This window comes from Eucyclogobius newberryi, unplaced genomic scaffold, assembly GCF_026437365.1.
Source record: "Eucyclogobius newberryi isolate DKJ021-1_F unplaced genomic scaffold, fEucNew1.0.hap1 SCAF_13, whole genome shotgun sequence".
In the NCBI taxonomy this organism is placed as follows: domain Eukaryota; kingdom Metazoa; phylum Chordata; class Actinopteri; order Gobiiformes; family Gobiidae; genus Eucyclogobius; species Eucyclogobius newberryi.
In genome coordinates, this window is record NW_027315757.1 from 11,331,625 (window position 1) to 11,350,941 (window position 19,317).

The 19,317-nt window shown below is 39.1% G+C and overlaps 1 protein-coding gene across 2 annotated transcripts in view; it reads left to right on the forward strand.

Annotated features, from left to right (window-relative positions):
- The window catches only part of grin2aa (glutamate receptor, ionotropic, N-methyl D-aspartate 2A, a), a 203,492-nt gene that overhangs the window by 119,229 nt on the left and 64,946 nt on the right, over positions 1-19,317 (forward strand). The window lies entirely within an intron of this gene.

A 19,317-nucleotide genomic window follows, 5' to 3' on the forward strand; every position in this document is an offset into this window, starting at 1 on the left:
GCCTCAGTCTGTTCTGTTATATATAGTGGCAGCCTCTGTCCACGGAGCTGCAGGGTTAAAGCTTCATTATTATTATTATTATTATTATCGGTGCATTTGGCTCATACAGATATTACTCAATAACGTGAATACGGCCGATACCGGGCTGATATCGCAATGCATCCTTACTTAATTTTTTTGTTTGAGAATGTATTCATAAAGTCTCAACGTTTTTGTTGAACAATCAAAAATATTATTGCTGACTAGTCGACTACTAAAATCATTAGTGATAGCCCTAGCTCAGTGTGAAGTGTCTGAGGACCTAGTGTTGACAATTGGACACAGCCACTGTCTCCTTGGTGTAGTTTCAGGCCTCAGCAGAGTTCAAGTCCCACAATGAGGTTAAAAGAAGTTGAGATAAGGTTAAAGCCCAGCACATATGCCAAGTGCAGCTGGCCGCAGTGTTGTGAGTTCCAAATCCTGATTCTGACAATTTACTGCATGTCCTCCCTTCTCTCTCACCCCCCATTTCTCACTCATATGTCCTGTTGAACAAAACATGCGGGCCAAAAAATCTTCAAAAAAGAAAAGAGACTGAGAGGAAACAGTGGGTGGTGTCTCCAAATGAGTGCCTTAATTCTGAAGTGCTCGTGGCGCTCTTTGTTTGTTGCACTCTCTAGCCCTCTCTTGTGTCTCTCTTGTGTCTCTCTTGTGTCTCTCTTGGACTTGTGTGTTTGTTGGTACAGGCCGTGCCAGAGATGTCTAACGTCCCATCTGCCGGAAGAAGCAGACATACACAGAGCAGTTATCATTTATGACATTGTAGAGGAAACGTATGCTGATCATATGCACTTTATTTATTTATTTCTTTGTTCAAAACATGATTTATTCTTTAAAAACACCTTGAATTATTGAAGTTTATAAATCACATCTCTCCAGGGGAATCGTCTCACAACAATATATATTACTGACCTTAACAACTCGACATCAAACAAGGAAGGAAAAATATGGACATTGTGTTGAAACTGATGAAGAATGGGAACAAATACTATCTGCATATCCCAATGGAGAAGCCCGACATTCCATGTTTGGAGAGAATTCTGTTCTATTCTATTCTTTAACACCATGTCAAAGTGCACATTATTCTCAGTACTGGTTGTTGGAGAAACTGTGGTTGTCAAGTGGCTCATCTCTATCACGTGTTTTAAGTGGGACTGCCCTGATATTCATAATTACTGGACTGAGATTAATGAGGCACTTCAAACTGTCTTCAACACTGACATTCCATTTGATTATAAAACTACAGTATGTTTCTCCGATGTAAAACCATGGAATCGATAGATGAACCTGTGAAGTGTACTTTAAAAGCAATAACTAGGAGTACTACTTTTTTGTCTTTTTGCGCTCTGTGTCTTCTGTGTGTGTATTATATAAACACAATAATAATAGATAAATAAAAACTTGGAAAATCATGCATTCTCAGTTTTAGCGGGCTTGCTACGCCACAGATCTGACCTGTAATTTGGCCGGCTTGTCTCCATGTGTCAAGATAATTGCACTCAAAATAACATATGCATAGAACATATTTCATTATGTTCATTATGGTCAATCTGAAATAAATGTCCCTTTTCATGTTCTGTGTTCAGGAGTTTGCAGTGTGAATGGATCAGTTTTAAGATAAGATAAGATAAGATAAGATAATCCTTTATTGTCCACACATGGGGAAAATTCATTGTTGCAACGCAGGTAGATACAGAGGAAAAGAACAGATCACTTATAGGAAGTTTGAAAAACATTCTCAATAGAAGATCTCTTATAAACAAAAACTCCTATAGACAAAATCTCCCATTTCCCAACAAGGGATGGAGGGGAAAAATAATAAAGATAAAATAAATAAATAAATACCATTGCATGTGATCACGACAGTAATTGCACATGAATATGTTTCACGACAGTAGTTGCACATGAATTGCACAGTAATTGCACATGAATCACGACAGTAGTTGCACATGAATATGACAGTATTGCGAGTGTTCAGTACTAACAGTGTTTGTTATAAAGTCTGACAGCAGCAGGAAGGAAAGACCTGCGAAACCTTTCCTTCACACAGCGAGGGTGGATCAGTCTCTCACTGAAGCTGCTCTCCAGAGTGGACAGAGTGTCCTGCAGGGGGCGACACTCATGGTCAAGCATAGATGTGAATCTAGCCAGGACCCTCCTGTCCCCCACCTCCTGCACCGAGTCCAGAGCGCAGCCCAGGACGGAGCTGGACTTCTTGATGACTCTGTCCAGCCTCTTCCTCTCCCTCTCTGTGATGCTGCTGCTCCAGCAGACCACACCTACACGAGCTGATGCCACCACAGAGTCGTAGAAGGTCTTCAGGAGTGGCCCTGTCACTCCAAAAGACCTGAGTCTCCTCAGGAGGTAGAGCCGACTCTGGCTCTTCCTGTACAGTGCGTCTGTGTTGTGAGTCCAGTCCAGTTTGTGGTTCAGATGAACACCCAGGTACTTGTATCAACAGGAGTCAATGTCCCGTCCCTGGATGTTCACTGGTGAGGGGGCAGTGGGGTGGCGTCTGCGGAAGTCCACCACCATCTCCTTGGTCTTCCCCGCGTTGATGAGGAGGTGGTTCCACTGACACCAGTCCTCAAAGTCCTGCTTCAGTCCCCTGTACTCCGCATCATCGTCGTCCGTGATGAGTCCGATGATGGCAGAGTCATCAGAGAACTTCTGCAGGACACAGCTGTCCTGTTTGTAAATAGGTTTAGTGACTAGATGCAGCTTTTTCTAACCCTGGCCTCTCACATATTTTGAAAAGTAGAAGAATACTGCTGCTAAGATTTTAAGCTTAACTGTCAGTGGTGAATTGTTTGTTTACTCTCAACTGCAGGGCATAAACCAGGAAGTACTGCGCTCTGCTCCACTGATTTCAAAATATAGGCTTAGTATGAGTCCGTGAAATGTAATCAGGGCTTTTCTGCATTTAATTAGACTGCTGACCACTCAAACAATGTATTTATGTGCTATCTTCATGAGTGGTTATTATGGTTGTTGCATTTAGTTAAGACAAATTTTGTCAAGCTGTGTGAATGAAAACTGTATAATTTTCTTAGCAGTTTAAACTGCAGTAATAGAACATTGTGATGGCTCCTGTTGATACAATTTTAAAACCAGCATTCACTAATGCTTTTCAACAGTGCTTCATTTTGACACTAAACTGACACAAAATCATAAAAAAACGGATAAAAGTGGAAGGCATTTGCACGGACAATTTTGTGAATTTTTTAACATAATGCGACTGCAAACCCGACAAAAATCAGATGATTTCTCTTTATCTTACCCATTTAAACACTTGAAACGTTACATAGACGTTTACTGCGAGTTGTACATATCATAAAAGAACAGAAATAAAAAAAAGGTTTTGAGAAGGCCCAGGACAACTAAACTTGGTTAGTTAGACCTTTGCTTAGTTGACTAATTGTGACATTCCTCCATAAAAAAATGATGATTTTATCCAGACATACTTCTTTAATAAGCCATAGTAGTCACATGTTATGCTTATGATACCTTTCAAGGCGTTTAAACCATAATCTTTTTGTCGCTTCTGGTTAACCTTTCTAAATAAGTTAGTGCTATGTTAACCACGAGTCACACTCAGATTTCAAGTTCATTGTCAGTTTCAGTGGATACTTACGTAGTACTTTGTGTCAGCGGACCTCCTCACTGCATGCTCAGTGGCCTCAGGTTGTTCCCCAGGTCGTGGGTGACAGAGCCCAGAAAATCAGGTTCTGTGACCGAGCCAGGGCAGGGATGTAGGAGGAGGGGTCGGGCGCCGGGCCAGTCCTGTGGAGAGAGCGTCAACAGCTGTCGGAGAGAGGAAAGAGGACAAAAACACATGCTGACATCCCCCGTGATACGTCATTTTACATTTAAAGGAGACATATTATGCTTTTTTCAGGATTTCACCCCGAGGATTAATCAGGGTGAAAGTTGAATTAGGCAGATGTAGTTGAAATAAATCATTTATAGCAGCAAAATAGATACACAGATAAGTTTTTTTTTATGTTGATTTGGTAGAAAGCTTGACACGGTTTCAACAGATACAATGTGTCGCTTGCTGATGTAATTCAATGTCATTGGTTCATCTAACGTTGCTGAAAGATTCTGCCTTAGAAAATAATCCTGGCAGACATCGGAAGCTACGTGCAACACTTTTTCAAGGCATACATTTTCATCAGTACCAAAAATCAAAAATTGTACAAATTGTGCAGCAACAATTCATTCATTCTGCCCCTTTTATGGTGGAAACTTGTCATGTGAAAGGAGGAATTAGAATAGATCTAACTCGTTTCCAGCGCTCATAAAGCTTTTACAGCTCTCATTGCAAAGTGACAAATAGTGACGCACATGGTTCCTTCTTACATTAAGGAAGTTAACAGTTTGTAAAAGAGACAATGTTTATACTCTGGAACATTCCAGGCAAAGAGAAACCTGCATGCATGTAAGTCCTTGCATTAAAACTATTTTAATCCAAGTTAACCTATACCTTTCTGCACAAACTAATGGCAGATGAAGTACACTGGCCTGATAAAGACCATTAAATCTATTGAAGAAACAGATTTTGGGGGATTTTTAGGTTTCACTTTTTGATAGCTGTTTAAATTAATTAATTAAATCAAGCATAAACTTGTATTTACTCTTTCATTATTATCATTATACATTGCTCATAATTGCAATCCAATTATGAGCAATTTCCAAATAATCTTTTGCTACTAGATGACAATTATTAATCAAAAGCAGAAATTCCAAATCCATATTATGTAAAAACAAAAAGAGAAAGAGATAAATCTATCCTCATGTGACTTATTTGTTGTCACCGCCAGGCTGAAGATGTTAGCGCATGGTGTTTTCTATCTCCTCTATTAAATAGTCATGAAAATCAAGAGTCGAGGACACTTAAACCTGTTACCACCCACCTGTCCGCCGGCGAGCATTTTCTATATCTCAAATATTCTCTTACATCATCACTTTTATTTCCGTGGTCAATACCAGCAAGCCATACATAATTTTAAAGCTTATTTTCTCAACAAAACGAATATGTCATTGATTTACATTGAATAATATGCCCCAAGAAGCAATTACCAATAGTTTGTGAGAAAGTCTCAACTTTTACAAACGCATGTCCTACCTGTTTGCTGTTTATGATGGACGAAACGGCTTTAATTCTGTACATCCTTGTGCTCAGTCTGTCCGTAAGGAATCATTGAAAAACAATATCCACTTGTATTTTTCCTGAAGTTTTCCGATTTCGAGATATTGTCAAGTAAACAAACTTTTCTTCGTTTCTCGCCGGACGAGAATGCGCTTGTCCAGCGCATTTCTCCGTCCATAACAAATGACCTGTTTGACCTATAAAATAATGTTGGATATCCTTCTTTTCTTCAGACTGTTACCTACAGAATGAGAACATCCACGAATTTTTCTGTCCACGGGTTTGTTTGCTACAGCCTCCGCAAAAAATAAATGCGCCGCTTGCGACTCACATGGATTAGTCTGTTTACATCTAAATAGCGCTGCGTTAGAATGACGTAGCAGACTTTGAATGACATATTATTCTAGCCAATAAGATTAGCTTTCGAAAGAGGGGCGGGACAAAGGGCTGATTGACACAGAATGTTCTGTATTCTCGTGCGTAAGGCTCCGGGAAGGCTGTAAAGAGCCAGATTTCTCGGCAGGATTTTGCGCATAACGTTTTCTGATTTTATTAGCCTTTTGGACGTGCATTTTGTTAGAAATATGTATTATTATACCAATATAAAAAAAAAAAAAATATATATATATATATATATATATATATATATTATATATATATATATATATATATTTTTTTTTAACCTCTTTATGGGAAATTCATGGGTAAACTCATATTTACACATTTTCACATATATTGTTTTTAGCAGTTATAATTGGTATTAGTGGCCTACAAAACATCAAAATGTATGTTTTATGATCATAGAGGAGCTAAAATTGTAATAAAACAGTTTGGCACAGTTGGCACATATTTGGATCACTTGTTCCGAATATACTTTTTGATACAAAAAGGTCAACAGCACCAAAATGCCTGTTCCTAAAGATCTGAAACTTTACACAGTTGTTGTCAACAAGATAAACATCATGTACAGTGAACAGCATATGCACACAATGAAGTATGTCATGCTCAGGACCATTACAAATTGACAATATTCAGGCGAGACTAAAAAAGGATGTTTTGTTTATGTTTGGGCCTCTGTAGTGTAAGTTCTGAAGCCCTGACAGTGTTCATGTGTCACATCTGCAGAAACTAGAAGGCCTAAGCTTTCTAATGATGCATCACACTTGCATGTGGAACATAAGATCCTCTTTTAATAAGCAATGCCATTTGGGTATGTCCAACCATTGTGCACAGGGCGAAAATAGGTGGATGGTAACAGATTATAAGCAGACAATTGCCACAACAAACTTTTGCAGACATAAGTTTCCTCGTCCACACGCCCTCTGCAGCGGAAAAGTCCTCAAAGCTTTCAAGAACACGGACTTTGTGTCTGATCCTTAAACATAACACCCGGACAGTTGGAAATTAGGCTTGTTCAAACCGTCTGCAAGTAGGCTAACATTTAACAATATGTAACTAGCATTAGCCAGCAGCTAACTCCCTGAAACAAACAGCTCAGCCTCAGTCTGGAGTGATTCCTGTAAGTCCACTGGCCCCTCTTGACCACAGTAATACAATTCTGGACAAACGGGGTCTTTGGGGATGTTACAGAGGATAAATCCTTTGTTTTGAGACTTTTTTGTTAGTAGGGCCCATAGTGCCGTTGTGGCTTTTGTCCTCAAGATGGCAGTAGCAACGAGTGAGTGGATATAAAAATGTCCTCACGTTGTATATGTGTAAACCCATGACCCCAACGCCCAAACATTTGTCTGAAACTGTTTTGATTTTTTGTCAAGCTGATATAAACCTTGTTGCTGCCATTTCTTGTGTAATGACCCATCCACAGCCCCCAACCCTCCATATTTCTGTTGTTCAGCCAACATTAACGCTTCATGAGGTTCATCGAGCACAGGTTGCCTCTGGGCCCTTATCTTAAAAAATGGCCGGTACATATTTAAACCCAATCCAACATTGGTGCGGTGTGAGCTTCCAGCTAAGTTTTACCTCAGTCACTCTGCCCCTGACAGCTTGCACTGATAAATCCGCTTTGACACGTCCAAGATGAATATGTTTTGCAGTGTAAAAGAAAAAGAAAATTAAATAAAACCTGGAGACAAATGACCAACTAAGAGGACCGGCCAGAGTGACAGGTTCTGGACCAGGATACAATGTAGGTCCACAAATGGTTATAAATGTGTTTGAGGATATAGGTGAGTTTATGTGTGTGTGTGTGTGTTTGTGTGTGTGTGTGTGTGTGTGTGTGTGTGTGTGTTAGATGCTGTCATGATAGATTTGCAGTGTATTGCCCACTTTGCTTGGATGGACAGTGTGCCTTAAAAGACTTTAGCAATTATTTATCACAGCATGTTTTTTTTTTACCCATGCGTCTAGGTGTGTGCGCATGTTTGTGTGTGTGTGTGTGTGTGTGTGTGTGTGTGTGTGTATGTAGTTCGTTCTGACCTGTAATTTGTGTCCATGGCTGTGATGGATGACAGGTTGCACTACAGGAAACAAGCATGGTCCTAAGCAAAAATGCCGTACATACCGGGGATGTTGTCATATGCTGTTCACGTATAGATATACATATAGTAATATATTTATGATTGACCGTTCACATGAGCTAGACCTCCAAAATGCAAACTGCATTTGCTCTTGGTTGAGGGATAGCCACGTCTCACCTAGATATAAAACTATAACATTTAAAACAATGTATTTTGGATGTAGGGCTCCAGCGATGGAGATGACTGATGGATACTTGTGGAGCGTACTTTGTGGCGCAGGAAAAAGGCAATGACAAATAAATAAATGGATGACTGGGATGGAGTCAACTATCAAGGACTGTTCTGAAACAACTTTAGACATTAATACATCTGGAAAAAGCAGCTTCAAGCTCAAATACAAACACCACCAACTACTTCTACAATTAGTCAGTGTGCAAAGCTCTTAAGTGAGTGACAGGTGGATTCAACCATTCATAGTGAAGTATGAGCGTGCAGAAACAGCAGATAGCTACATCTTACATATCACTACATATCGTTGGCAAAATAAAAGATATACGTAACTGCAGTTTTGTTGTTCTCTGATATCAGGCGGTAGGTAAGAGATGATGTTATTACCTTCATCCCTCATATAGAAGAAACAACACAACTATTCTACTCAAGAAGATAAAATGAAATATTCTTAACCGAACTGCATGAATGATGAAATGATGGGGCCCCTCTCAACTCAGTGCTCAGTGATTTATGTACTTTACTATACTGATCATGTGATAATGTTGTTTATGTACATTTATATTGCTATACTGTTTATTAATGTACACTGAAGACAGTATAAATACAAACCAATCATGATGAAATCTAAATTGTAATCTAGGCTCTAGAATATTGCAATATATATGCATATGGTCCCCCCTTCACTCAAAAATGCTTTACTATACATTATTCTCCCACTCATTGATGAAAACAACTTCTGCCGGAGGAAGTGCTCCACCACATGCACAGAGCAGAATGGCCCATCACTCTCAATGACCATCAACCAATACTGCTGAGCCATCTACCCATTTAACGCTAATAGAATATATGAGGTATTTAAGCTTTAATAATTGCACATTCTGCACATTTCACTGTCTAACATCACAACCAGTTCTTCACACAGTGCAATGAGCTGATAATATGATTACTTGTCACTTTTCACTATAGATAGAATTTACTTGTAAGTTTTGTCTTCGCAACGATCAGGTTTAAGCTTGTTTCGCTTTACAACATTAGTAATGCCACATTGTGAAGTTAGCAGATTTACCAAGAAATCATGTAAAAACAAATAAACAAATGGCTCAAATAAATCATGGGATCATTACTGCATAGCTTTATTTGAAGGAAGCACAGTGTCTTATGTACTTCCTCTAGAGTAACATTACACAAACCGTTAACAATGCCCCACAGTGACTTAACATGCCACTCAATCCTCCGCTCATCCATAATGCATGGCGGCACAATCGCTCGCTTACTTACTTCCGCTCGTTGTTTTTCATGGTACGTTCTGGCGCTGCATACACGCGTCTCCATCGGCCAACTCTCCCGCGAGGAGCAGCGACAAACGCTTTACATAGCTTTGGCAAACATATAAATTGCTTGTTTATTTCACACATTCGGCCCAGTTACCTTCCTCGAGTCCCAGAATGCATCGTCGCCATGGCTAGCACGATGTGTATCGCCAAAAACGCGGAGCAGTACATCATATTACCGCCACATTGGTCTTGTCAGCTTATGTTTGCCCCGTAGGTAATGGTCTGCGGGCGACAGGAGCGGAATCCATTTCATCAAGCTGTTCCCAACCTGTCCCGAGCCCTCATTTCGATTTGCTGATATTAAATCATAAAAGGAGAATAGGACGCCAGCATTCTCTATCAAACACAATAAGCTATTTGCAGTTGAAGTTCCTATCTCGTAGATTTACCGCACTCCAATAAGAGCTGCATAAATGCTGCTTCTACTATTACTGCAACACTATATTTATATATTTAGTATGTCATTAACTTTGGGGGATTAAATCTCTCTGTACCACTCTATAAAAACTATACCTTAAATTAGTCGTAATAAAGCATGAAAAAAGACAAATTCAGAAAGAACAATTCATTTATTAAGAATGATTCATGCGACAAGGGCTGCGTGTGGTGAACGAAAGACTTCAGATTAAAAGCAGGGTGGAATTGAACTGCATTTGACGATAAAATGTAGACGAGTGTGAGAATACGTTTCCAAAATAAAAGCAATATTGATATTATTACCGTCCTCTTGTGGCTTGTTTTAAATTAAAAATCATGCATTGACACTTATTTTCACTGGAGATGCACACAATCATCTCTTTCTTGGCTGACCAACCTCCACAAGATTTACCTTTTTTAATGAACAAATACTGTGCACAAGTCGATGTTGGCCCAAAACAAATCCCACTGTCGGGAGATAATTACTGCATAACTGCTGACAGTGCAAACACGGAAACAGCAGATACAACCGCCATAATTGCCTTTCACATCCCCAGGAATGGTGTACACTTCTGACAGATAAGAAGGATGGAGCGCTAATGTTGCATAAAATCAAATTAAATGTCGGAGAATACCAACTATAGCAACCAATTCAAAACCTGCCGACTGTAACTTCTATTTTACTAAACAAATAGCATTCTTTCGAAATAGATCTCACTAGCTCTTTCACTATATTTGATGTGTTTCTGGTGGTTTTTTTACTATTTCAAATCAGGAATCATGCTAGTGCTGGGAGAGAAGAAACAAAAGGGCAAAATATAATCTAATTGTAATAAATGAATGCAAAATTTGACAAAATAAAACATTGAAAATTGAAATAGTGCGTAATTCATTAATTTTTTTTTCATTTTTAGTCATTTTAAAGCGGTACAATTTTTCTATATATCTGCCAAATCTCCATTTCCTCCGAGTGAAGAGGAAACTGACTGATTGAGAGTGGACTGTTCACCTTCATCACTAGTCATCACTCAGAATGCACTTTACACATGCCACCTGGGGTTATGATGTGTTTTCAAACGACTCCCCACCCTCGGGTGCTCTTAGCGGACCTAAATCACCCAGCTTCCTCTGTGAATGTCGGCTTCTAATCATCATTACTTTGACTAGTCCTTGTCGTATGGCAGATAAATGTGCCCATCGTCACCACTGGTTTTAACACAAGATCACCTCTGACATTTTGTAAAGGACAATTTCAGTCTTTTCGTTTTATCACCTAAGTATGGCCAGGGTTATGATACATACCTAAATGGCTTTACAGCTGGTGGGTTGAGAAGGGTCAGCATATTTGATTTTAAACCTGGATATTTAGGATTTAATACACCAACAATGGAAAGGACTTATGGGTACCTGTAGAATCTATGTATGTAAAAGACAAAAGAAGAAAATGGATGACAAAGACAGAACCAACTGAAATAACTTGTTTGTTTACAAAATGAACATTATGCCTGGCAGATTTTACTTATTTATTCATTGGTTTATGGCTTCTCTATTTCTTTTTTATATAGACTTTTCACTCCCAGACCAAACCAATATTATTCAAAGCTAATTTAAGCCTTAACATGGAAAAAAACATAAATAAAATAAAGCTTTTTTAAAATGTCGACGTAGCGATTCAACACTTTTGCGATTATGTTGTGCAGTCCTAGTCTACACTATGGAATTTAACCATTTTTTAAATTATTCTGCAGTTTTTATTGCTCAAATATACCTTTAAAACACGCATTCTTACTCTGAGCAGACTCGCCTCTCCACAAACCTGCCCTTTGACTTGACCTGGTAGCGCCACCTGCTTTTTTAGATAGATTCTGCAGAACATTCTACACAAAGCAATAACATCTCGAGGCGCTCCACCTGAAAAGTTTTCCTGCAATACTCCTTTAATCTCGAAACAAATGTTCGCCAGAAGAGAGGAATTGGACGTCCTCACTCACTACCAGGCCAGGGGGAAACATCACATCCAGAATTGCTCAGAAACTGTGATGTGCGAGTACGCGGGGTTGTTTTGGGTAATGCTCCGATGTATGTAGTCCCATCTCTGCCTGTATCCTAGCAACGCTCAGTCTGGTCCACCTGCATTGGCTCAAATGAGCATCAACAACAGTGCAACTCTTTGACTGTTCACAGTTATCGTTCCTACGTCGAAATAGAAGTTTCCAGTTACTCGTTGTTTTAAGGCGATTTTAGTGACCACAACGAGCTTCCTTGATTTCACCCTCTGCATATTCTTTTCATTAACACTTATTAAAGCCAGGTTTGTACTTCGTTACATAAGAATTGCATCACTTTTCGCTTCAGTCTTGTCCTTAATAATCCTTAATTTAGTTGCTTGCTGCTTTTCACGAGGTTGCTCCCACACGCGGCGCCGCCTTTTAGCGTAATGACTTGTTCAAATATTTGCATTGCACTGTGAAACGACATGAATTATGCGTACTGTGTCACAATTACAATTAGGATTTATATGTGTCCATTTGTGAGTTATGAAATGCAGTGCTCGAAATGTATTATCTGAAGTGTCCGTATTCCTCACGTTTGAACTACAAAATGAGATTGAACTTGTGAACAAAATGCAGAGATATTGTCGTTCATATGCAATGGCAGTGTGTACTTTGCTCAGTTTGATTTGCTCGCTCGGTTGCCACTCTAATGCTCAATTTTTTTATCTCTTCTCAGCCCATTTGAGTCCACAAGCAATTTGTCTTGTGCTTTTTAATGATTCTGTTTTCTGGAAATCCAAGCGTACATCCACAGGGACCCGATTAGTTCTTTTTATAGAAGAGAAGTAAAAAAAGTCACTGTAATAACATTTCCTAGAACAGTTGCTATAAAAGTAACGCTGTGCTTTTTTGATCCTGGTTACCTTCAAATAATGTCTTGGTTTCCTGGTTACATTGATTTTCAAAAGTCGATTTTCTGCTATTTAAAGGTCCAGTTCAACGCTGAGCTGCTTTGTGATTTAAGCTATATTATTATATTGTTCCCTCACCAAATACGAGGAATTTAATTTGCGTATGTTATAGTAATCTTAAAGTAAAATCTCACCCTCCCCCATTTCACATATTTTTACTGCATTAAAAAGCATGTGTTCTGAAACATGTTTTATTAAGTATGGTTTTAACTCTCTACTTCATGGAATCATGCCACTTCCAGAAAGTTTCACAGTGTTGTGTTTATCTTATTATTTTTAGCCCCACCCACTACTACCTATTGACTCAGATTTTGAATTTGCATTTTGGAATTGTTTCAACATGATTGTCATTCAACAGCCAAAATAATTACCACGGATCGTTGTTTCACGAATGTTCTCATCCAACAAAATGCCTTCTAAAATGTAGGCAACTTCATTCAGTCATTTTATTCATAAATAGCTGCTTATACAATGCACATCACGGTGTAAAGTAGAGTGGGCCATATCATATTGTTCATATGAAATATTGGCAATATGAAATTTGGAATATTGCAATACAATTCTGCAGTTGTAAAGTGAGGCAGACAGAAATTGTAGCTGATTGCTAACGCTATCTGCATTAACACTGTGACTGTGGAGGCTCTGCCTAAAACAATAATGTTGACTGAAAACGTTTGTGAGGACTGGATTATAGAACTTAAATATCTTTAAACTTCTCATGTTTTTCTACTTATGACTTAGTTTTGTGGTAAATATTTATCATAGTTTTACAACAGTCAAGAGTGAAAAACGATTTACAAGCAACCGAGAGATTTTTCTCTCAGTTTAAACTACCATTTAACAACAATAAAGGTGTTATCTGGTATTATTATATTCCAATCATAACGATTGTGGAACTCCTCTGGATTTTGGCGTCAATTATATCGTAAGCCAATTTTCTCTTTTGTATTATTATTAAAACCTTTATTGCCGTTTCCAAGTGTCAATGACGTTTCCCTGAACCAGACGCACAACAATCAGGTCCGGGGCCTCTACAGTAGATGAACAAAATTAGATGCTATGATTCTCTTCATTGAAATTGATCCACAAGCAGCACCAAAGCTGTACAAAGCCGTTTTTAATGCCAAAATGACGCATTCTATAGTAACTTTAATTGTCTTGCTTGCAAACACTAGAGATTCTTCAGCTTTCTCTCAGAGCGGACCATTGTCTCAAAGTGCAGTCGCCTTCCTGGCCGATATTGATTCGCTGCTCCTTGTTCCTCGCTGGAGTCACACATAATTGGTTTGTGCCCAGTCAAATGGCTTAATACGTCTCACCTATCCCTTTTGCGCCCCAATCAAATTATTCTAATCACCAAATCTCCATTATCTGTTTCCAATTTGATCATCGCATGGCCACGAACAAGCGCAAATTGAATTTTCCACGTCTGATTTGTGCACATTTACCCATTTTTTGTGTGTGTGTGCATGCAACCGGCATTCCCCCCCCTACTCTACTCGACCTCTATCACGCGAGGTCTGTGTTCCGTTTTCAAGGCACCGTGTCGGGTTAGAATAGATAAAGAGGAGGAGCTGTCTGAGGCAGTGCTGTACATGACCACTGATAGAACTGAGAGAGCCACAGAAGGAGAGGACAGGCGTGATTTATGTGCCTGCTGCGCCGGCCCAAGAATATCTCCCCAGCGCCCTCCATCTTAGCTAATGTGACCTGCCATATGGGTCACTCATTATAGACTGGGCCTCTGTGGGTGAGCTCGGCGCTGGGGTCTGGCTGTGTGCGATGGGAAGAAGGGAAGAAAGTTGTACAGGCTATATCAGTACCAATCGCAACACAACGGGAAGGACGACGCTTTTGTCAATGTTGTAGTTGTGACACTGGAAAATGTGGGAGGAGTGAATGTGAGAAGATGTGACTGACCAAATATTTGTCTAATTGTGTAAGAGTAGATAGACAGGTATGGTTTTATTTTTAGGGCTGAGACGATACCGATTGTTTAGAAACCAGAGCAATAAGATCTGGTGTTATTTTTTGTAGGGCAGGTTGAGCTGTGTCTGCTTTGCACTTAAGTGTTCAAATAAAGTTAAATAGCTTTAATTTAGACTGTTGGTCAGTCAAACCAACATATTGACCTATTAGAGATTTAAGGCAGATCGCCGATAAGCCCAGATGTACTAAGAGCAGCCCGATATATCTCTTTTTCTTTGTGTTGGCTGATGTTTTACCAGTTTTAAAGTAGTATAGGCCATAGGCTGTAGCCTGTATCGTTCAAGTTCGCTACACCTGTCACAAGACTAAAAAAATACTTCAAATATAAAATTATCATTGTACCATTAGCTCATGACCAAAAGTTCTCCACTCGGATCCCGCCAGTTTTTTTACGGCGATAACTTAAATGCGGAACTATATTCTCAGCCTGATAGCGCAATATCCCTACGCCTGAATCATTCCGCCTCTGAATCAGCCAATCAGGTGAGAGTTACAACAACAACATAAAAGATGGCTGCTCCCGTGGAGCGGCATGTTGTCTCTCGAGCCGATAGAAAACGCTATGAAAATATGGATAACACGTGCATCACACACATTTCATCCGTAGAAAAAGAACAAACACAGCCACAGACTGTTGTCCGCTGGAGGAAGCTGGTGACTTGTGCTCAGAAGTGAATAGAAATCGATGGAATAGACCGCGCGTTAGCGGCAGCTGTTTGTGTACATGATGATGACTTCGCCAAACAAAACTATCCTACGTCTTCTGTGGCTTCTTCGGACGGAAATCTTTCTAATTTTCTGGAAAGTAACAAGCCAGGCTTTCACCCTACATGCTATAGACGTTTCACCCTACATGCTATAGACGTTTCACTCTACATGCTATAGACGTTTCACCCTACATGCTATAGACGTTTCACCCTACATGCTATAGACGTTTCACCCTACATGCTATAGACGTTTCACCCTACATGCTATAGACGTTTCACCCTACATGCTATAGACTTTTCACCTTACATGCTATAGACGTTTCACCCTACATGCTATAGACGTTTCACCCTACATGCTATAGACGTTTCACCCTACATGCTATAGACGTTTCACCCTACATGCTATAGACGTTTCACCCTACATGCTATAGACTTTTCACCTTACATGCTATAGACGTTTCACCCTACATGCTATAGACGTTTCACCCTACATGCTATAGAAAAGCAAAACAGTCGGTCTGTGGGCAGCATGGCGAGGGTGAGAAGGTGAATCTACCACATCAACTCTGCCACCTTCTCCCAAACGACTGAGATCTACCACAGATGTAAAGACAAAATCATCTAAAAAGTCAAGCGATGTACTTCCTGCAGTTTGCATCATTTGCAGAAGGTTGATCGCTGTATCAAAGAGGCTCACAAGACAAAGAAAAGATAAATTGGTCCAAGCTGAAACTTTAACTGCTGGTGAGTAGATTATATATTGATTCTTGCATGTGTGTTTTCTCTTGCTCGTGGTAAATAGGACTAATCACAGTGAAATAAGTTGGCCAAAATATACATAGATAAGATAAGATAAGATAATCCTTTATTGTCCCACATGGGGACATTTCATTGCTGCAACGCAGGAAGATCCAGAGATAGATACAGAAGAAAAGAACAGATCTCTATAGGAATATGTGCCTAGTTTATGACATGTAGGTGTAGATATAGTGTATGTAAGACTGTATGATGATGAGTTGAATAAAAAGGCAATACAACTTTTGCGATTGTTTACTGATTGTGCTCACCCTTGATTGAAATTCTTTGACTTCTCCTTTACTAGGAAGTTTGGTCAAAGCAGCTGAATCAAGAGCAGATGAATCCATCCTGATGTGTACCAGAGGTAAAGATTGTGTTGCCATTGAAGGCACCTCTATCACAAGAGGTGTTACAAAGAATACACAAGCTTTCTGACAAAGAAGACAAGTGATGAAAGGTAACATTTTGGTAATCAAATAAAATATATATATTTCCATATATTTAGATAAATTCATAATTTAATTGAAAATTATTGTAATGACTACACGATAATTTTAAAGACGTTTGAATCAAAGCAAATTTCTGTTTGTAGTGAGCTAGTACATTTCAATCACTGACCAATCACTGCATTTCCTTGCTTTATACAGGTGACCTAAAGTCTGGGAGTACGGCGATGCATATACAGCATTCTGTGACACTGTCATCCGGACACGACTGATTGAAAATCAGGAAATCCTCAGAATGAAGAAGCTCTTGTCCCTGTTCCAGAAATTCATCAAAAAACACCCTGGTCATGGAAGTTACCGGTAATTAAATTATTCTTATTGTTTATGAAAGAAAACAATAGAAGATCAGATAAACATCACAGCTATGTTTATTCATGAAATTTCATTCAAGATCAAACCAATCCAGTTAGCTACAGGAGTCTGCATATTTTCATTCATTTTATTTATTTATACAGGGAAAACCCAGTGAGAAAAGTGGTTTCCCTGTTAAAACACAACACAAAATAAACAACAAACATAGGATACTAAAACACAAATAAAATAATAATTCTAAAACTAAAACACAAATAAAATAGTAATCTATCAATACTTATGAATTTCTATTCCTTGTCTAATTTTTACAGATCTGATCTTCTGAAGAAGAGATTACAGCAAGACTTCCCACAGCTGAATATTCACAAACCACCAAGAAGAAACCTGAGTGAAATGGTTTCCACAGAGACGACAGGACTTCACCAGGATTTTTCAACTGAAACTGATATGTCAGTTTCTGAGATGTCATGTAGTGATGGAGAAATGGTGCCAGAAAGTGGTAAAGATGCAGCACTGTGAGAGCTCTCAAGGACAGTTTACAGTGCAGGTGTATCACTGAAACAAGCGGTCAAGAGTGCCCCTAGTATGGATGAAACAAGCGGTCAAGAGTGCCCCTAGTATGGATGAAACAAGCGGTCAAGAGTGCCCCTAGTATCACTGAAACAAGCGGTCAAAAGTGCCCCTCGTATCACTGAAACAAGCGGTCAAGAGTGCCCCTAGTATGGATGAAACAAGCGGTCAAGAGTGCCCCTAGTATCACTGAAACAAGCGGTCAAAAGTGCCCCTAGTATCACTGAAACAAGCGGTCAAAAGTGCCCCTAGTATGGATGAAACAAGCGGTCAAAAGTGCCCCTAGTATCACTGAAACAAGCGGTCAAAAGTGCCCCTAGTATGGATGAAACAAGCGGTCAAAAGTGCCCCTAGTATCACTGAAACAAGCGGTCAAAAGTGCCCCTAGTATCACTGAAACAAGCGGTCAAAAGTGCCCCTAGTATCACTGAAACAAGCGGTCAAAAGTGCCCCTAGTATGGATGAAACAAGCGGTCAAAAGTGCCCCTAGTATGGATGAAACAAGCGGTCAAAAGTGCCCCTAGTATGGATGAAACAAGCGGTCAAAAGTGCCCCTAGTATGGATGAAACAAGCGGTCAAAAGTGCCCCTAGTATGGATGAAACAAGCGGTCAAAAGTGCCCCTAGTATGGATGAAACAAGCGGTCAAAAGTGCCCCTAGTATGGATGTAAATTGGCCTCCTACATCAGAGGATCTAAATGTTTCCTCTGCCAGAAAGATTGTGCCAATTGAACTTTATAACTTACTAGCTTGGTGTGTAGGTGCTAGTGATAAATTGACATCGTCTAACATGGTAAATGTATCCGAGGAGGTTGATCTTTGTTTACTGTCAATTTGCCAAGATATATATTTGTCCTCAAAAGGTAAAAATCAAACCAGTCCAATGTCATGGCCTCATGTTAATGTTGTACTTACACATTTTGACATCAATCATACTTATATCATTCCTCTGTTTGTTTGTATATCCTATTCTGCAGAAAGTTTGCCTTATACTAGATCGAAAGATACACATGTTAATTAGCCTGTTTATCACGATGTAAATACTGCTTTTATGATTGTAATTATTCATATTGTTCATATTGTAAATACATTACATAAAATTATATCCGTTCTATAGAATAAAACTTTTACCAATAGCCTATGTTTTCTTTCTTCAAATGGGCAACTGGTGTTGAAAGGGTTAAAATACTACTTTTAGATTATGTTTTTATAGTGTAGTATGAATCAAGACTAGAGAATTTGTAATTGTTGAAGCATTCAGTTGAATACTAAATGTGGAGTAAGAGTTTTCAAGTGCGTAACGATAACATGCAAAATTGTTAAAACTGTTTTTTTAACTTACATTTGCACATAAACTAAAGCACCCAGAGTCTCACCACTTTACATCCTCCAAGAAAGTAGTTATGTCTCTGAGAATCTGAATTTCTGAAGTAATCAATCAAAGAATGAAAAAAATAAGAAGGTATGAAGATGGGTGTACAGCCCAATTTGTCACATATTTGGGTAAACTGGCAACTTCGACACCTATTTTCTCAAATACTGGCAGAAATCATGCGGAGAACTTTTTCCCCCAGCTCAAGTACATCTTTGAGATTGGAAAACCACTTTTGAAAAGTAGTCTTGATGTGGTGGAGCGAAATTCATTTTCTAGCCACATTCTGAGTTACAGCCTATGGTCTAGTACTAGTAGTTTGTTACTGGCTTGTTACTGTTGAGTTGGTTAGTCCCTTTGCCAGGGTAAAGTTTTAATATAGATTTATGTACGTTCTTTTCATAACCAAATTTATAAGATGCATCTAAAATGTTTTACATAGATG